Here is an 18,273-nt window from a genome sequence, read left to right as displayed (position 1 = left end):
CCCTCTTTTTTCTTGTTTGAGTGTAATTTGATGGCAAGCAGTGGGAACTCATGGGTTCTCATACCAGGGCTTTGAATTGATTCCTTCCAATTGGAACCCCTGCTGAGACTTTGCATGTCTCACAAGTTCCCAAGTGATAGGTAAGAATCACCTGAGGATCTTGTTCAGAGGTAGATTCCTATTCAGTATCTCTGGGGTGGAAATGCAAGTTCTCAGCAGGGGAACTTGTTGCAAATGCATATTCTCAGTAGGAGCTCAACCTGGAACAAACTGGTTGGAAGTCTTGACTCAAACAATTTTTTTTTTTTTTTAACTTTTATTGAGCTTCAAGTGAACGTTTACAAATCAAGTCAGACTGTCACATATAAGTTTATATACACCTTACTCCGTACACCCACTTGCTCTCCCCCTAATGAGTCAGCCCTTCCAGTCTCTCCTTTCGTGACAATTTTGCCAGCTTCCAACTCTCTCTATCCTCCCATCCCCCCTCCAGACAGGAGATGCCAACACAGTCTCAAGTGTCCACCTGATGTAAATAACTCACTCTTCATCAGCATCTCTCTGCTACCCATTGTCCAGTCCCTTTCATGTCTGATGAGTTGTCTTCGGGAATGGTTCTTGTCCTGGGCCAACAGAAGGTTTGGGGACCATGACCACCGGGATTCCTCTAGTCTCAGTCAGACCATTAAGTATGGTCTTTTTGTGAGAATTCCCACTGATCTCCTGCTCCCTCAGGGGTTCTCTGTTGTTCTCCCTGTCAGGGCAGTGATCGGTTGTGGCCGGGCACCAACTAGTTCTTCTGGTCTCAGGATGATGTAGGTCTCTGGTTCATGTGGCTTTTTCTGTCTCTTGGGCTCTTAGTTATCGTGTGGCCTTGGTGTTCTTCATTCTCCTTTGATCGAGGTGGGTTGAGACCAATTGATGCATCTTAGATGGCCACTTGTTAGCATTTAAGACCCCAGACGCCACATTTCAAAGTGGGATGCAGAATGTCAAACAATTTTAAAAGCTAATAAAAGTTCAGAAACCTAATTCACTGGAATCAGGGGCAGATTAACCAGTAAGCAAGGTACACACAGGCTTACTGTAAGCAAAGTACTCAGGGGCTTAATTGTATTTACTTACTAATTTGTAGTGCATAATTTCACTTAGGTTTCACCACATCGCTGATATGAAAAACAGGTGAAATTGTGCACTACAGACTAGTAAGTAAATACAAGTAAGTCTGTGCCTACCTCGCTTATCCCTTTCAAGACCTAGTAATTTTCTGATTGGATTTTTTTGGACACCATGTGTTTTCATTAATAGAAGCATGCTGACTCATGCTCTGGTGATGCAATGGTTAAGAACTACAGCTGTTAACCAAAAGGTCAGCCGCTTCTTGGAAACCCTATGGGGCAGTTCTACTCTGTCCTACAGGGTCACTATGAGTTGGAATCTACTCGACGGCAACCGGTGTGGTTTAATATGGGTTTTGAGAAATATTATGTGGGAATACATGTTACCACAAAACTCAGGAGTTTCTCGGGCACCATGATTGATGTGCGCTCGTCTGTCCCACTGGACCCCAGGTGGCAGAAAGTATTGTGGGGCACTTTTCCATTGAGGTGTACATTGGGCACCTCTGGTTTTCCAAATACAAAACACACACACAAAACCCCCTACCAGGGCTCCCCAGCTATCACACAAGAAACCATAAATATGCTTACAAGGCTTATCTAGCTGTGCAAAAGCCAAAAGAGACAAAATTTTTACCCAATCATTCTTCCTGGATGCAGTACCTCGCTTTTAAGCCTGATGCCCCAGCTATTTTGCTTCAATGAACGTTTCTTTCCCCTTTCACTGTTCAACAGGTCCCTGCTCGGGGATACTTTCATAGGAAAAAGTGGAGTCCCAAGAAACCCAGAGCAGAAAAAGTAGGTGGGAAACAGTGTATCCCACAGGTAATATATCCCTGATTGGAATTCATTACACCTGAGAAAGTTCAATTTATTTCCTTACAGCATCAGAATTTCCAGCCATGCTATATGCATATTTTTGTTGAGATGTTTTTGAAGAGAATTTCATTATCTCTAAATATATGAATATAAATACACAAACACATACACATATATACATATGCTCATTGGTGTGGAGTCAATTTCAACTTAAAGCAACCCTGTAGGACAGAGTAGAACTGCCCTATAGGGTTTCCAAGAAGCAGCTGGTAGACTTGAATTGCCAACCTTTTAGTTGGCAGCCATAGCTCCTAACCGCTATGTCACCAGGGTTCCAGGCCTCCAATATGAGTATATGTACATCTTTAATTATCTAGTTTTTTTTTTTTTTTTAACTTTCAACATTTCAACAATAGCTAGGTCATCTCAATTTTTACTGAAATCAGGAGTGAAACTATAAAGCTAACACTTCAAGGCTCCTCATTTGCATGTGCCCCTGGGGGCAAGGGAAGCTATGATATTTAATATTCGTAATTTTATATTACTTTTGTTAAAGGAGAGCACAGAATTGTATAACCGTCAGTCCCCACAAAAATCTGTATTTGCCCCTGATTGGAATATATTGAAATATAAATTTTTATAAAAGACCTTTTCTCCCATAGCCTGTTTTTATACTTGAGAGGTTTTGTTGTTGCTGATGTGGTACTTTTGATCGTCATTGTGTTGTTTTTCTCTGGAGACACATATGTTCTGATGCCAACACTTGTATGTCAATAAAAATGGCAACAAAAGATAGACTAGATAAGGCAGGGTCAGATACCTTCTATAGTTCCAGTGTAATCGTCAGAGCCTCCGTGGAGAAGCCAACAAACGTGTCAATCAGCTTCCCTCAGCAGTTAATCTTCATTAGTAGTTTCCCACGGCCAGCTGCTCTAATTTGCTAGTGTCAAAAGAAGGAATGAAAAAACCTGGATCTCAGTTCCCTCTCTCACGTAAAGCCTGCTCAGTGGACTTAGCTCATCACTTCAGGGCAGGACTCTGATTTTTCAGAAGTAGATGGCCAGGCCTTTTTTCTGAGGTGCCTCTGAGTGGACTTGAACCACTAACCTTTCAGTTAACCATCTGCACCACCCAGGGACTCCCTTATTTTCCTAATGCTGTTGTAGCAGAATACCATGAGTGGTGGCTTTTAAGAACAGAAATGTATTTTCTCACAGTTCTGGAGGTTAAAAGTCCAAATCAGGGCCTCGGCAGTGTAGACCCCTTCCTTGTAGGTGGTCCCAGGCATTCTTTGTCTCGTAGAAGATCCTCACATCTCTTCTGTCTCCTTTCCCCTTCCAATGTGTGTGTGTCTCCGTGTCTGATCTGCTCTTTAACTCAGAAATGATTAGATATAGAGCCCACCTGGGGTATAATCTAATTAATAACAGAAAAAAAAACCTATTTCCAAACAGGATTACATCTACAGGTGTAGAGGTTAGGATTCTAACACATATTTTGGGGGAGACACAATTCAGTCTGTAACACACTCTCACAGTGGCTTGTACAGGCCGATTCCAGCCAAGCTGTACAGCAACTGAGAGCAATGAGGTGCTTCAACATCTCCGTTGTCCCCTGGTAACTATAAGCTGATTCATCCACTTTTTGGATCATTCAAGGAGTGTGATATTGGAGCCAGTCAATCCCGACTACTGCTTTTGGGCTGGGGATGTGCTGAGCCTAGGCTGGTCACCCCTGTCAGAAATTTAGCAAATTCTAAATGGCAGTCCTGCCAAAGGCATCACACTTAATAAATAAAAAAAAAAAATGGTGGTAAAAATGAGAAAGACAAAGCTTGCAACCAGGAGTATAAATTCAAATTCAGGAAGGGCCTTTAATCTTGAATCCCTTTGTGACCTGTGTCCTGGTTCATCTATTGCTGAGTAAAGAGAATTCAAATCTGTGTTGATTTCAGAAGTAGGCATGTATGAACCTAACAACAACCATTTGATTCATGCCAAACTCAAGAGAACCCACCATAAAAAAAAAAAAAAAAAAAAAAACGGTGAGTGTGTTTTAGTGAAAAGAGTTTTATTAAAGTCAGACATACAGAGTCCATAATTCCAGAAATACTCCTTAACTAATTGTTATATGCATTGGGCAAGTTTCTTAATGTGTCTGAGCCTCAATTTCCACATATATAAAATATTGAGAACAATGTGTATTTTATGGAGTTCTTTTAAGGATTTAATCTAATGAACGTACATTTCATAGGCACATAGTAGGCTTAATATATGATGGATAATAACGATTATTATACAGAGTTGGTTCTACCAGGGCCATAGTGTGCTCCCTGATATATAGCAATTTAACAATATACATAGCACTGTGCACTGCAGCTTCAAATATTAGTATGACATGGTATGTTCAATCTGTCACTGGCGTCAGGAAGACTTAAAAATCATGTGAATCTGGGAGTTGACAATTACTAGAAGAATTCCTTCCGAGAACCATGGCCACTCCATTGTGGCATGTTAATTCTAGAAAGTGTCTGATGCTCTATCATTGGCAAGAAATGGTAATAATATTTACCACAGATGGAGACTCCATCATATCTCAGTCACTGAATTATATGCTTTACATGTATGTTTTTACATGTATTATCCCAAAAAACCAGTTACTGTCGTGTGATTTCTGACTGAAGACAACCCCATATGTGTCAGAGTAGAACTGTGCTCCATAGGGTTTTCAACTGCTGATTTTTCTGAAGTAGATTCCCAGGCCTTTCTTCTGAGGCACCTTTTGGGTTAGCAGCTAAGTGTGTTAACCATTTGCATCACCCCAGGAAATGGAAATACAAGCCTCAGAGGGTAAACTAGCCTGCCCAGCTAACTTACATGCACACAGTTTACAGCCAGGTGAATCTGGCTCCAGCTGGTCCACTGGCTTATATCCATATGAGCCCCATTTCTTGCTCTCAGGTTGCTGAGGGGCAGGTGGAGGGACATGATGTATCTGTCTTATCAGGGCAAGGTACCTTCCATGCCAAGATCCCCAGGTGCGTCCCAGGCAGCACATGCAGTATATCCCAGAGGTGGTGCAATTTGATGGGGACTTCGGAAAATAACTCCAGGCACCAAACCTCAACATTTGACCTGCAGTCATTTTTCATTTGTTTTTATTCATAAGCCTCAATATAATTTCTCCTCTTCTGCCTGAATAAATCCTTTCTTATGTATTGATTTCATACTTGCAGTGTTTAATTTTTTCATTCATATTCCTCTCGTGTTTTTAAATAAAGATTTGCACTGTTTTATTTGACCGGTTCAACTTTCTCGGCCTCTTTGTTTTTAATTCCGTAAAGCCAGAATTAACAGTGATGTGAGCTTTCGTTTCCATTTGGTTTCAGGAAATTCAAAACAAGAGATCATTGTTTTCTAGTAGTTATACAAACTGTGCCAAAATAGACTTTTTATTATGATTTTATTTTGATCCTAACCATTTCTGAATTTATTGTTTCCTTTTCATAGGTAGCGCCTTCAATATAATTACCATCTTTTCTCTGTGTATCAAGTTTAAAGAATTTAATTTGCTTTGTTTTTTAATAGAAATCTGCAAATGCCTTTGAAGTTTAATTTTTTAAGAAAAGTCATTTATGCTCCTGAGCCATCTTTCACGTTTATTCGTTTGTTTGATTTTCTACAGAATTTCATGATGTGTAGAATTCACAGATATTCAATGACTAGTTCCTTTAAACACTGGTAAACTGAGGCATTAACTCATTACTAAAATTATAGGAGAGTTAGTGGAGAAAATGAGTCTGGACACCAGCTTTTTTATTTCTTCAAGTATCTTAGAGATTTGCATTGGCCTCCCTGATGCTGAGCGCTGAAACATTTCACTAAAAGAGTCTTCACCAAACAGTTTCTCATGTACTTTCCTACCCTTAAAATTCTATTTGAGCCTAGGACATTACATGCCAATTGCTGAATTCTGGACACTCCTTATGTTTTTAGGCTCCTTTTAAAGTAGGTGTGACATATAGATTTATTTGCACTGAATGAGAAAGGTGTCTATGGCATATTGTTAAATTTAAAAAGGAAGTTTGAGAACATAATATACATTGGGTAGTTAAATGCAAAAATCTTGAGTCAAATTGCCTTGGTTCAATCTTACTCAGCTACCTAGTAACTGTGTGACCCTGGCCCAGTCACTTAACGTCTCTGTGCGTCAGCTTTCTTATCTGGCGATTAGATAATAGACTCAACTCACAGGATTTTTGTGAGGATTAAATGACTTAATATGTTGTGAACACAGAGAACAATGCCTGCACATAGTGAGAGCTTAAAAAAACACACATACAATTTTGCAAAAGAACTAATTCTGGAAGGGCATATCCAAATATTTACTTACTAAATAAACTTTTGCTAGCGGTTACCTCTGGGGCCTGGGAATGAGAGAGGCAAGGGCAAGAGGACTGGGTTTTTGCTTATACACTTAGCTATTGTTTGAAAAGTTTGCTTGTTCATGACAGATCTGCTTACTAGGATAGTGGTGAGGAAAAGACTTGGGAGCCTGTGTTGGCGTCTTGGGTCCACATTAGCTGTGTGACTTTGGACAAGTTATTTAACCACTTAGTGGTAACAGTAGTATAAAGGAAACAGTGACAACAAAACCTGCAGGGCTCTCAGGTCACTGTGATGTTTGTCTTTAAATCATAAAAAAAAGAAGTTAAAAAGCACATCCCTGAAAGGACAATAAGCCAAAAAAAAAAAAAAAACCCAAACCCATTGCCATCGAGTCAATTCCAACTCATAGCGACCCTCCAGGACAGAGTAGCACTGCTCCTTAGGGCTTCCAAGGAGTGCCTGGTGGATTTCAACTGCCGACTTTTTGGTTAGCAGCCAAGCTCTTAACCACCGCGCCACCAGAGCTTCCTAAAGCACAGTAGAAATCAAAATAAAACTGCAAAGTCTCATTTTCATTTCCATAGTTTCCGTGTGCTCTCCACAATACTCTTTTATCTCTTAAAATGTATCTCCTCAGCATTTATAAAATACTTTACTAAATATCCTGAAGTCATCTTGCTAGTTCCGTTGTTCCTATTTCTGGTGGTATTTTTCCACTTAGCATCATTACCTTCTCCTCTGCCATTTCTCTCTTTTCCATAGAATTCATTTTGATCTTAAAAGTTTTTAGTTTTCAAGGTGTTGAGAGGTATCACAATTCTTATGTCTTTTTCTTGGCTAATTTGATTTTGTAAGGAAAATTAGATCATATTATTAATAACCCTGTGCATCAGATAAATGGAAACCCTGGTGGCTTAGTGGTTGCTAACCAAAAGGTCGGCAGTTCGAATCTACCCGGGACTCCTTGGAAACCGTCTGAGGCAGTTCTACTCTGCCCTCTAGGGTCTCTATGAGTCGGAATCAACTCGATGGCAATGGGTTTGGTTTTGGTTTTATGAATCAAATATTGATCCACTAAATATTTTATCTACTAAGGAACTATTTTATTTTAACCCAGTTAGGGATTCTCAGGCAGAATGGGAAACTAAGAAAGAAAGGGGGAAAAAAAAAAAAACACTTTGATACTGTCCTAAAAAGACTTGAAACCTAACGGTAAAATGAAAATACATATATATGCAAGGAGTGATGTTTCAAATATTTAACCACGGAAGGGCACAGGTGCCTGCCAGTGCCAAGGACACCTCGCTGTGGCCACCTTGCTGGCATATCCCAGGGGACCCCACCCTGGCTGTATGTAGGAAGCAGGCAAGGGGAGGGCTCACCTACTGAGCGATGGCAGTGTGTCTGATGCATCATGTATTATCTCACTTAATCCTCTTAACAACCATATGGGTATTTGTATTTTTAATTTTCTGATGAGGATGCCGAGGACCTCAGAGCTTTGATAACCTGAGGTCGCACAGCTTGTCAATGGTGGACTAGGACCCAACCACAGGCTGTCTAGCGCCTCTCAAAACCCTCAGTGCCCTGGGGGGCATGTGACATGGGTTACATGTGTAAGGCCAAGAGTAAATTCAGGGCAGACAAGCGTGATTACAAAGTAATGTGTGCATATATGTGATGCTGTTTTCCTCAGAAAGCTTCAACTGTGTTGGGTCCATGACCAGATGACCATTCTAAGAGATGTGACAATGACAGGGTTCTTTGTGAATTCCCCTTGCTTGCCCTGTGGTGATAGAAAGTAACCGAAGGTGTTGCTAGATCACTGACCAGTTATCTAGGGAATACTCCTCTTTCCAGGTTATACCTCCTTCCTGTCTTGAAAAACAGATTCCACTGAACTGTTTCTTTTCTTGGATAAGTCCCAGTGCCTGAGTTTCCTCCAAGTAGCTTCTTAGCCTTCCATACACCTGCCTCTGGAGCTCTCACTCCTTTGTGCCATCCTTTCCAAGTTGTTTTTGTTGTTAGTTGCCTTCATCAAGTTATTAAAATTAGAATTCATAATCATGAAAGGGATATGCACCATGCATTGTGTTCTTTATGTAGCTTATTTCCTCTAACCCTCAAAACAATTACATGATATGTTTATCCCCACGTCAGATCCCCCTTTATCCAAAGTGTGTAAGGTTAGTCCATTTCTCCACAGACACCCAGAAGGTACTTTGTAGACCTCACGTGCAAGTCTGCCTGCCAGACCCCAGGGTCTGTGCTGCTTCAACAACTGTACACTGTCTCTCTTGTCTCCTGATGTTGTTAGGTGACCTTGAGTTAGCTCCAACTCAATGCTACCCCATGTATAACAGAACGAACTTTGGCCTTGTGTCAACTTCATGATCCTTGATGTGCTCCAGTCCATTGTTGTGGCCACTGTGCCTTCTGACCTTGAGGGCTCATCTTCCAGCAGCATATGGGACAATATTCTGTTGTGATCCATGGAGTTTTCATTGGTTAATTTTCAGAAGTAGATCAACAAGCCTTTCTTCCTAGCCTGTCTTAGTTGGAAGCGTCACTGAAACCTGTCCACCAGGGGTGGCCCTGCTGGTACTTGAAATACCAGTGGCAGAGCTTCCGGCATCATAGCAACACACAAGCCACCACAGGACGACAGACTGACAGACGAGTGGTGGCCATTCAAGTTAGTACTTATCAAATATGACCCCTACTTCTGCCACCTTTTCTCCAACTTTGTCTCCTTGAGCACTTCTATTACCAGTTCTCCCCTTCCAGAACTGTAATCTCAATAAGGACAGAGTGGAGGAAATCCTTCTGAGTCCATTACTAGAAAAGAAATTATACTGAATCTTAGAGTATGAGTTAGTAGGAGAAAAGGGAACCTTCCTTCAAGGGGCCCATGGAGTGATGGGAGAAACAAATAGAAATACTGTGTGCTCTAACACAAATGCATACGAGGCGCTCTGGGAGCACTAAGGAGTGGCCTTGGCAGGGACTATTCCCTCTACTTGGAATGGTGTGCTCTCTTTTCTCTTGGCAAAGTCTTATTCCTCAAAATTCACAAAATATCCTCTCCTTTGCCACATCCTCACCAAATCAAGCCAAGCTAATTATTCACACTACTGAATTTTGTATGCATTTCCTTTTTGGACTTAATGACCTTCTCTTGCACTTATTTTGACTACTTGATGGTGTCACAAAAAGTGATTCCTTGAGAGCAAGGACTATATCCTCAGTCTAAACACTCAAACTCAATTATTATCTGAAATTATGATTGAAAGTTTGAAGAAATGATTATGAGACTCATTTGGGGGAGGGCAAAGAATACGATTTACAGAGTAACGAAGTCAGAGCTGATTCTTGAAGAGACTAAAAGTTTGCCTGGTTAATAAGTATGAGGACATTTTCCATATTTTTCTGGAAAACTGAAAGCTGCCACATTTTTCTGGACCTCTAACCATTATCTCTTTTTACACCTGGGTTTCTCAAACTCAGAACTATTACCTTTTAGGCCAGATAATTTGTTGCTGTGGGCACTGCCCTGTGTTTGCAGGCTGTTCAGCAGCATGCCAGGCCACTATCTGCTGGATGCCAGTATTACATTCTCCCCAAGTTGTGACAACCAAAAATGTTTCCAGACATTGCCAACTGTCCCCTCGAGGGCAGAGTCACCCCAGTGGAGAACCTGTGGTTTACACTCAATAAATATTAGCTTTTGTTAACTATGACAAAGGCTATTCTATAAAATCAATCAATCATAGAAAATTTAAATTAATCTTACCTTTTTGAGAAATTGCTACCTTATTTTTATGCAAATAATGCACACCTTCTATGTTTGCCAACTGCGCCCTCCCCCCACCAGGTATTTTTGTGTGTTATGCTAATTTTTTTACAGCAGCATGTAAAAGGAAAAAATTGGCACAGCAGTACTTGTGAAAATACCTTGATGGGGGGAAGGCACGGTTAGCAAAGAAACATAGAAGGTGTGCGTTATTTGCGTGAAAATACAGTGCGTACCAGCCAGGCTACACTGTTTTGAGTAAGCTCTATCTACTCCTCAGGTATTCCCCGTTTTATAGATGAGGAACCAGGACCGAAGCGCTTAGGTCGTTTGACCATGTGGCAAGCCTGTAAAGTTCCCTGATTCTCACGCACTAAAAAAAAAAAATAATAATAATAATTTTTTTATTTTTTTTTTTATGGTCGTGCCTGTTAAACGCTGTTTTCTGCATGCTTCCCCCATCACTTCTACTTTCTTTTGCAAACATACAGTTGTATGTATGAAGTGGGGGGAGCAGATTGACGTTTAAAAGGAAATCAGATGGGGATATAGGCCCAGATATAAAAGTAGGTACTCTGATAAACGTGGACCTTGAAAAACCATAACTCAGGTAACTTAATCCAAAAAGCTTTAGTATTAAGCCAAAAGAACTTTCTTCACCAGGTGTCCTTTCGGTATATAAACTGGCATGTTAGAAATATTTAATCCGCACGACTGTTTTCTCTAGAAGATTTTTAACCAGAATTGTTTCTACAGGTATATTAGCTAGAATGTTATTTTAAAGGCATCATTCCTTATCCTCCATTACAAAAGCACAGTATTCAAAAGAAATGGCAATAAATAAATCTTCGGAATGAAGGAAAATAATAAAAAAGTCTTAGATCATTCAGATTTTCAGTAGAACGGACTCTGTCTCCACTCTTTCCCTCTTTCTCCCTCAGAAATGACTAACTTCAGGGACGGTGAGCTGGTCCCTTTCTCGGCAAATGGCCTAATTGGTTTTTAATTGTTTTACATTTGTTTACTTCCTGCCATTTCTTGAGAAATTCTAATAACAAACCGTTTTAGGCTCGGGAGTGCTAATGCAGATGATCATTAATCCTATTTAGATTTTTGGTTTTTGAGGTAAAACCGTTATTTTAGCAGCAACTGCTCTCCATAGGCAGTACTCCTGCAACTACGTTTCCGAGCATCTTTCATTGCTGTCGTCGAAATGAATAAAACCTATGAAAGAGAGTAATGAAGGGAGGCAGCATGATGCTTCCACTTTTTAAAAACAAGCTTTCTCTCTTTTAAATGGGATTTCATTCCCGTTTTGGCGTTCTGCAACGTTCTATTCACAACGTGAGCAATTGCACCATATTAGGGCACATTGTTCCTCCTTGTCGCTTGAAATGAATAGCAAGAGCCAAGTTCACCAAGTTTGATTCTGACTGAGCAGGTTTGAAAAAGTTTGATTCCCTTTGAAGACACATTTGATGGCAAAGGCTTTATTGACCCTCTTTGATACGCTCCAGGGACTGCATGACTGAGCTAAGCTGAAGCTCCCAGTCACCAGCTTGGGAAGACAGGCTGCTGCTTTGCCGCCTGGTCGCATAGAGGTTGTTCTCCGAGTCTGCTTTGCCATCTAGTGGCCGATCCTGGTATTTCCTTTCACCGATCACGAAATAACCTTTGGAAAATCATTTTAGCTGTTGATGCGGTAATGAATTACGACAGAAAACAGAGACAGTCTTAGCAAGAGGGCAGTGGAAAAGAGACTCAAAACAAGCCCTGAAAAATTATGGATACTGGATTCCAAATAGGGAAAAAGCATAATAGTCGCCTTAAGAAAAAAATATTATTGGAAACTGCCAAGAATTTCACCCTCTCCCTTAGTGATTTACAAAAAAAAAAAAGTAGAATTAATTTAGATTTCTGGAAAACAAAGTAACTTACGCGTTTTTAATCAGCTTAGGTAGTTTAGAATTTGAGAGCCCTCGATCCTTTTTTTCACAATGGGTACCACCAGTGTGACTTAGAGGGAATAAAATTTAACTTGTCTTCCTGGAATTCATTAAAACGAAAATACCTCCCTTTTGTATTGGCATTTTAGATTCTTGTAAGTACTACCACATATGTTTTCACAGTGGATATTTACACTTTTTTATTTTAAAAGGCTACCTGTACATTTGGGGAGCCCTGGTGGTGTAGTGGTTAAGAGCTATGGCTGTTAACCAGAGGTGGGCAGTTCAAATCCACCAGGCACTCCTTGGAAACTGTACGGAAAGTTCTACTCTGTCCTATAGGGTCGCTATGAGTTGGAATCTCCTCAGCGGCAGTGGGTTTGGTCTTTTGGTTTTTATCTATGCATTTTAGGTCCCTTGGGTGGTATAAACAGTTTTCACCTGGCTAGTAACTGAAAGGTTGGTAGTTCCAACTCACCCAGCTGCACCAGGGAAGAAAAGGCCTGGCGATCTGCTTCCATAAAGACTACAGCCCAAAAAATCCTATGGAGCAGTTCTGCTGTGTAACACATGGGGTCGTTATGAGTCAGAATCACCTCAACAGCACAAGATAAGAACATCTATATATTTTACAGATTTACAACCCTGGAAAGCTTTTATTCCATAAAAAAAAAAACTAGGAGGGAGGGGTAAATTTTCCGTAATTATCCTTCACTTTCCCCTAAACTCAATCCTCTCAAATTCTTTGTTTTTTTTTTTTTTTTGTATTTTCTGTTCCACCCTCTTCTTTTAAATATTAAGAAAAGAGGTCAAAATAGGCACTGAAATACATTCTGCATTGTGACTGTATACATGAGAGTGTGTGTGTGTGTGTGTGTGTGTAAAACCAAAGCCTACTGAAACCATAGTCTCATTAGGTGGTATGCATTCAGATACGTGATATTCAATTTTATTTCTTTTCTTTTGTATTCTGGTGTTGAATGAGCTAATGGATTCCTGACTTGCATTTTTAAAAAACTTGAGGGGATCCATTCTGTATCTGTTCCTAAAGGTAATGTAGTGAAAGTGGTCTGGAAAAATATGTACTTAGAAATGAAATCAAGAGCCAACCTATACATAACACAGATGTAACTAACCCACATCTTCAAACATGGAAGGTTAAGGTTGAAGTACTTTCAAGGCCCTCCCCTAGCATCCATCAGTGCTTTCAAAGTCGCCTGTGTGGACGGCCACCCGCGGGATTACGTTCAGTCTTGTACTCCTTGGCTGACATCTGGAGCTGGGACACTTAATAGCAATGCCCTGAAGAGTCCACCCATCTTCCACAGGCCCCAATTTCCAGGATTTTTAATCATTTTGGAGCAGTAGCACCTGACAAAGAAACCAGCTGCTCTGGATCCCAGACAAGAGCCAGCCACCTGCCCCTGTTCTGTTCCTGCCCGACCATCCCATTCACCCTTCTCCGGGCTATAATCTGAGAATCCCATGCTTGGGATTATGTAAGGAAACCCTGGCGGTGTAGTGGTTAAGAGCTACGGCTGCTAACAAAAAGGTTGGCTGTTTGAATTCACCAGGTGCTCCTTGGAAACTCTATGGGGTAGTTCTACTCTGTCCTATAGGGTTGCTATGAGTCGGAATTGACGCAACAGCAACGGGTTTGGGTTTTTTTTTGAGGGGAGAGATTACTTACAAAGTGCTAAATTCAGGAGGCTCAGAAGCGGCCTCTGTTCCCACTACCCATTTCTTCCTGAGCATTAAAAAGAGAGACTCCCTTTAGGTCTCCTCACAGTATAATTCAACATAGAAAATAGGATGTTGCGTCACGATGAGAAAACCGTATTAAGCATAGAAATGATAACTTTTCCTCAGAAAAGCACCTTAAACTGAGGGCTTTTAGCTCAGGTTTATTATTCATTTCAGTTGGGTCTACCCTGGAAGCCCTGGTCCTTAGAAAGTTACATATTACCTATGAAATGACAGATGCATGAAGAGTGACATTCATTTCTAGTAAGCATTTTTGTAGGTATTCTATTTTCAGTTCTTTATGACCTGCTCATCAGTTTCTTCGGATGCGGTTCTTTGTGTCAAGAAAGAACCGCATCCAAAGACCTCCCTTGTTGAGCCTCTAAAGAGCAAGGATCCTTTTAATGAGGTGATTTTGGCACTGTGGCACAAGGGCCATGGAGAAGCTTGTAGAAAATGTCTCAGTACATGTAGCTGAATGAAGCAGGGGAGGTAAACCTTGTTTCCTGCCCACACAGGGACACCCGTTTACTGGTACAGACTGGTGTGACCACGTTGGGGAGGACCAGATGCGTGCCTCACCTGGGCTGTGGAGAAGGCAGACATGGTGGGTCATGAAGAGGCATGCCAGGCAGCGACTCTCTCCTCTAAGGAAAAAAAAAAGTTACTGTGGAGTTGATTTCAACTCATAGTGACCCCTGAGCTGTAGCTTGGAGATCTACTTCCAAAATATCAGTCACTGGAAACCCTGTGGAGTGGAGTTCTATTCTGACACACTTGATGTTGCCATGTAGCCATGAGTAGGAGTCAACTCCAGGGCAGCTGGTGACTGGTTAATGCATCTTTCTGTATTTTAATGATTATTTTAAATATATATTTACATAAAATGTATCTATTGTTTTATGTGTTTTAGTGTTACCTAAGTTATGTTCATCGCCCCACAAACTCATTACCATTGAGTCAGTTCTGACTCATAGCGAGCCTACAGGACAGAATAGTACTGTGCCATGGGGTTTCCAAGGAAAAGCTGGTGGATTCTAGCTGCTGACCTTTTTTTTTTTAGCAGCCGTAGCTCTTAACCACTATGCCACCAGGGGGCTCTCTGGCTCACACAGTCTCCCATGCGCACCCTCTCTCGCACTCTCTTTCTGTCATTACTTTTATCTGCTGTATAATACTTCCCTGTGTATATTATCATACTTTTTTATCCTTTCCCCAACTGATGGACTTTTAGATTTTCCTACTTTTTGTCATAACATAAATGCTTCAGCAGACATCCTTGTTCATTATTTCCTCATCTATGTTTGTAGACTTTTTAGAAAGTAAATATTTAGAAGTTACATTGCTGAGTCATGGTGTATATACATTTTCATTGTTAATTGGTAGTGGCAAATCACCTTTTTATAGTGATTATATAGCGATATCAATTTATTTAGTCTGGGTGGGGTGGGGAGAATCTTTCTATTTGCCTCATGTTTAGGCCAGTACACCATTTCTTAATACTCAAAACTCCTAAGCATTTACATCTCAAAAGATATTATTTCTAAAGCTCTTATCTCTACCAGGGTCTTTAAGGTCTATTTTAAAAAGCAAAACTGGAGTGTGGACTGGTTTCTTTCGGCATTTCTGCAGTAACTGCTCAACTCTGAGAACACAAGAAGCTAGCATACGGGGGAGGGAGGCAAATCAGTTAGTACGTCAAAGTATCAGCCCACCACACCATGAAGCTTCTTACCTTCTCCATAACCTACAGAGTAGGTGGTGGTATTCCAGTTTTATAAACGAAGAAATGTCATCTCGGAGAAGCCAGGCAATTTGACAAGTTCATACATCTTCTGACGACAGTGGTGGCTCAGTGGTAGAATTTATACCCTCAAAAATCTTTTTTTTTTTTTTTTATGTGGGAGGCCTGGGTTCAATTCTTGACCGGTGAACCTCATACACAGCGCCCCCGTCCATCAGTGGAAGTTTGCTTGTTACTATAATCCTGAACAAGTTTCAGTGAAGCTGCCAGACTAAGACAGACTAGGAAGAAAGGCCTGGCAATCTACTGCCAAAAACACTATGGATCACAACAGTCTGATCCCGTTGTGTCTGGGGGTGGGGGGTCTCCACAGTAGCTGACAACAAACAGTACATCTTCTGGGCCAACTCAGATTCAATTCCAGGTCAGCCTGATTCCAAGGACCATGTTTTCTTCACTGCACTTTGTTGCTTTCCAATGAAGAGTTTTTAACGATGATGATGAGAGCAGCGTATTCATCAGTCGAAGTGGCGTACGTTTATTTCATTCATCGTAGCGTCGGATGCGCGCCCGTGATTTCCTAGACAAGCAGTAACGGGTTTAGTCATGCGCTTTGCTCATAATTCCTGCTTCCTACTCAAAAGGCTTTCTTTTTCTCATTGTCAGGTTCATCTACCAGATTCACTTCCTCTTTTTGTTTTCATACATGAGGTTATTAGCAGTTGGAACCCGAGTCTAGTCATCTGGAGTGGCCTGGTTATTAACTATTAACTTCTTAATTATTGTCTTTTGTTTGTTGCATCAGATGTGTAGGCAAGTGAATTAATTTCCTAGGGCTGTTGTAACAAAATACCACAAACTGGGTGGCTTCTGAGAACACAGATTTATTGTTTCACGGTTCTGGAGGCTAGAAACCCAAATCGGTGTATTGGCCAGGCCGTGCTCTCTCTCTCACTGTTGGTTCAGGGGAAGAGCTCCTAGTAGCCTCAGATAGTACTTGGCTTATAAATGCGTCTTCACCTGACCCTCCTTCCTCTATCTGTCTTTCTGTGTCTCCTCTCCTCTCTTATAGTAGACCACTCATACTGAGCCCCAGTGGTGCAGTGGTTAAGCACTCAACTGCTGACTGAAAGTTTGATGATTATAACCCAGCCAGTGGCTCCTCAGAAGAAAGACATGGCCATCTGCTTCTTTGAAGATTACAGCCTAGTAAACCCTATGGGACAGTTCTACTTTGTCCCATGGAGCTGCTGTGAGTCAAAATTGACTCCCTGGCAACTAACAGCAATAACTAGTGTTGGAATAGGACCCACCCTCCTCTGGTCTGTCCTCATGTTAATTTAGTGGATAACATCTTCAAAAATCCTATTTCCAAACAAGGTCTTGTTCACAAATATTAGGGCTTAGGACTTCAACCTGAATTTGGGTAGGACACAATTCAACCTGTAACACAAGTGACTATAGGCCGTTGTCCTTTAATGCTTCTAAAATTTTTGTGATAAATATATATATAACATTCAACATTTTTTATATGTACAGTTCAGTGACACCAATTACGTTAATCATGTCACACAACCATCACTGGTATCCATTGCCAAATTTTCCATCACTGCTGACTGGTGCTCAATGCTTCTTTTGTGCTTTAGAACTTTTGCTAGCTCAAAATCTACATCCATTGTATGAAGGGCAGAGACTATTTTGAAAATAAGAATAAGCACACCTCTGAGACTTTCAAGAAGGTATTAGATGTTGAATTATAACAAGAACGATGGTAGATATACCAAGAATACAGGCCAAAGATTACCTGTCTGGCCATTGGTGATCCAAAGATTTTCTAATGATTAGTCAAGAAGCCCCTAGACTCCAGGAGTGAAAGGGCCCAATATAGAGAGCTAGATTTATCCGTAGGCATCTTTCTTCAATTTGAGTTTCTTTCAGCTTTTATATTTCAACAAAGCATAATTGGACTGTAATATTGAACATTTTATGGTGCCTTATGGATTCACAGAATGAAATGAACTGAAAGAAAAAAAATTGACTTTAGTTTATTTCCAATTTTTTTACTTATATTTTTCACTAATGTCACTCAACTGCACACATTAAGTTGCCTTTGAATTTGTACAAGTAGAATGTGAGTTCCCACAGGGAGCATTTGACGTTGCCAAAATAAATTTGTGTTTTTTCAAATATTTTATTCGTGTCTCATCCCCCACCTAGGAGGAGTTAAGTTCACAGAAGGCAGAGTTTATGACTCAGTGAATTCAACAGCACCGGTAGCAATAACGTGAAGCCAATAGATGTTCAATAATAGTGTATTGATTTTATTCTATTGTGTTTTAATTGAAAGTTTACAACACAAATTATTTTTTCATTCAAAAATATAATGTGCAAATTGTTTTATGACATTAATTTCAGTCCTCAAAATGTGTCAGCACTCTCCCCATTTCCATATCCACTCTGGATTCTCAGTGTCCATTCATCCAGTTTTCCCATCCCTTCCCACCTTCTTGCCTTTGCTTTTGGCCAGGTGTTGCCCATTGGTATCTCATATACTTGATTGAACTAAGAACCATATTCCTCAGGTGTGTTATTGTTTGTTTCATAGGCCTGTCTAATCTTGGCTGAAAGTTGGACTTTGGTAGTGGCTTCAGCTCTGAGTTAGCAGGGTGTCCGGGGTCCATAGTCTCAGGGGTTCCTCTAGTCTCTGTCAGACCAGTAAGTC

The 18,273-nt window shown here is 40.7% G+C and overlaps 1 protein-coding gene across 11 annotated transcripts in view; it reads left to right on the top strand.

The window, feature by feature from the left end:
- The window catches only part of CHRM3 (cholinergic receptor muscarinic 3), a 552,731-nt gene that overhangs the window by 515,477 nt on the left and 18,981 nt on the right, over positions 1–18,273 (top strand). Inside the window, exon 5 of one of the 11 annotated variants that reach the window (XR_007515294.1) lies at positions 1,854–2,646. The exons of the other annotated variants lie outside the window; for them this stretch is intronic. The gene's annotated coding sequence lies outside the window, so the exon portion shown is untranslated. Of the gene's footprint in view, positions 1–1,853; positions 2,647–18,273 lie in introns of those variants that run through there. 11 annotated transcript variants of the gene reach the window in all.

Source organism: Elephas maximus, chromosome 24 (genome assembly GCF_024166365.1).
Source record: "Elephas maximus indicus isolate mEleMax1 chromosome 24, mEleMax1 primary haplotype, whole genome shotgun sequence".
Taxonomy (NCBI): Eukaryota; Metazoa; Chordata; class Mammalia; order Proboscidea; family Elephantidae; genus Elephas; species Elephas maximus.
This window is presented reverse-complemented; position numbering and strand designations above follow the sequence as displayed.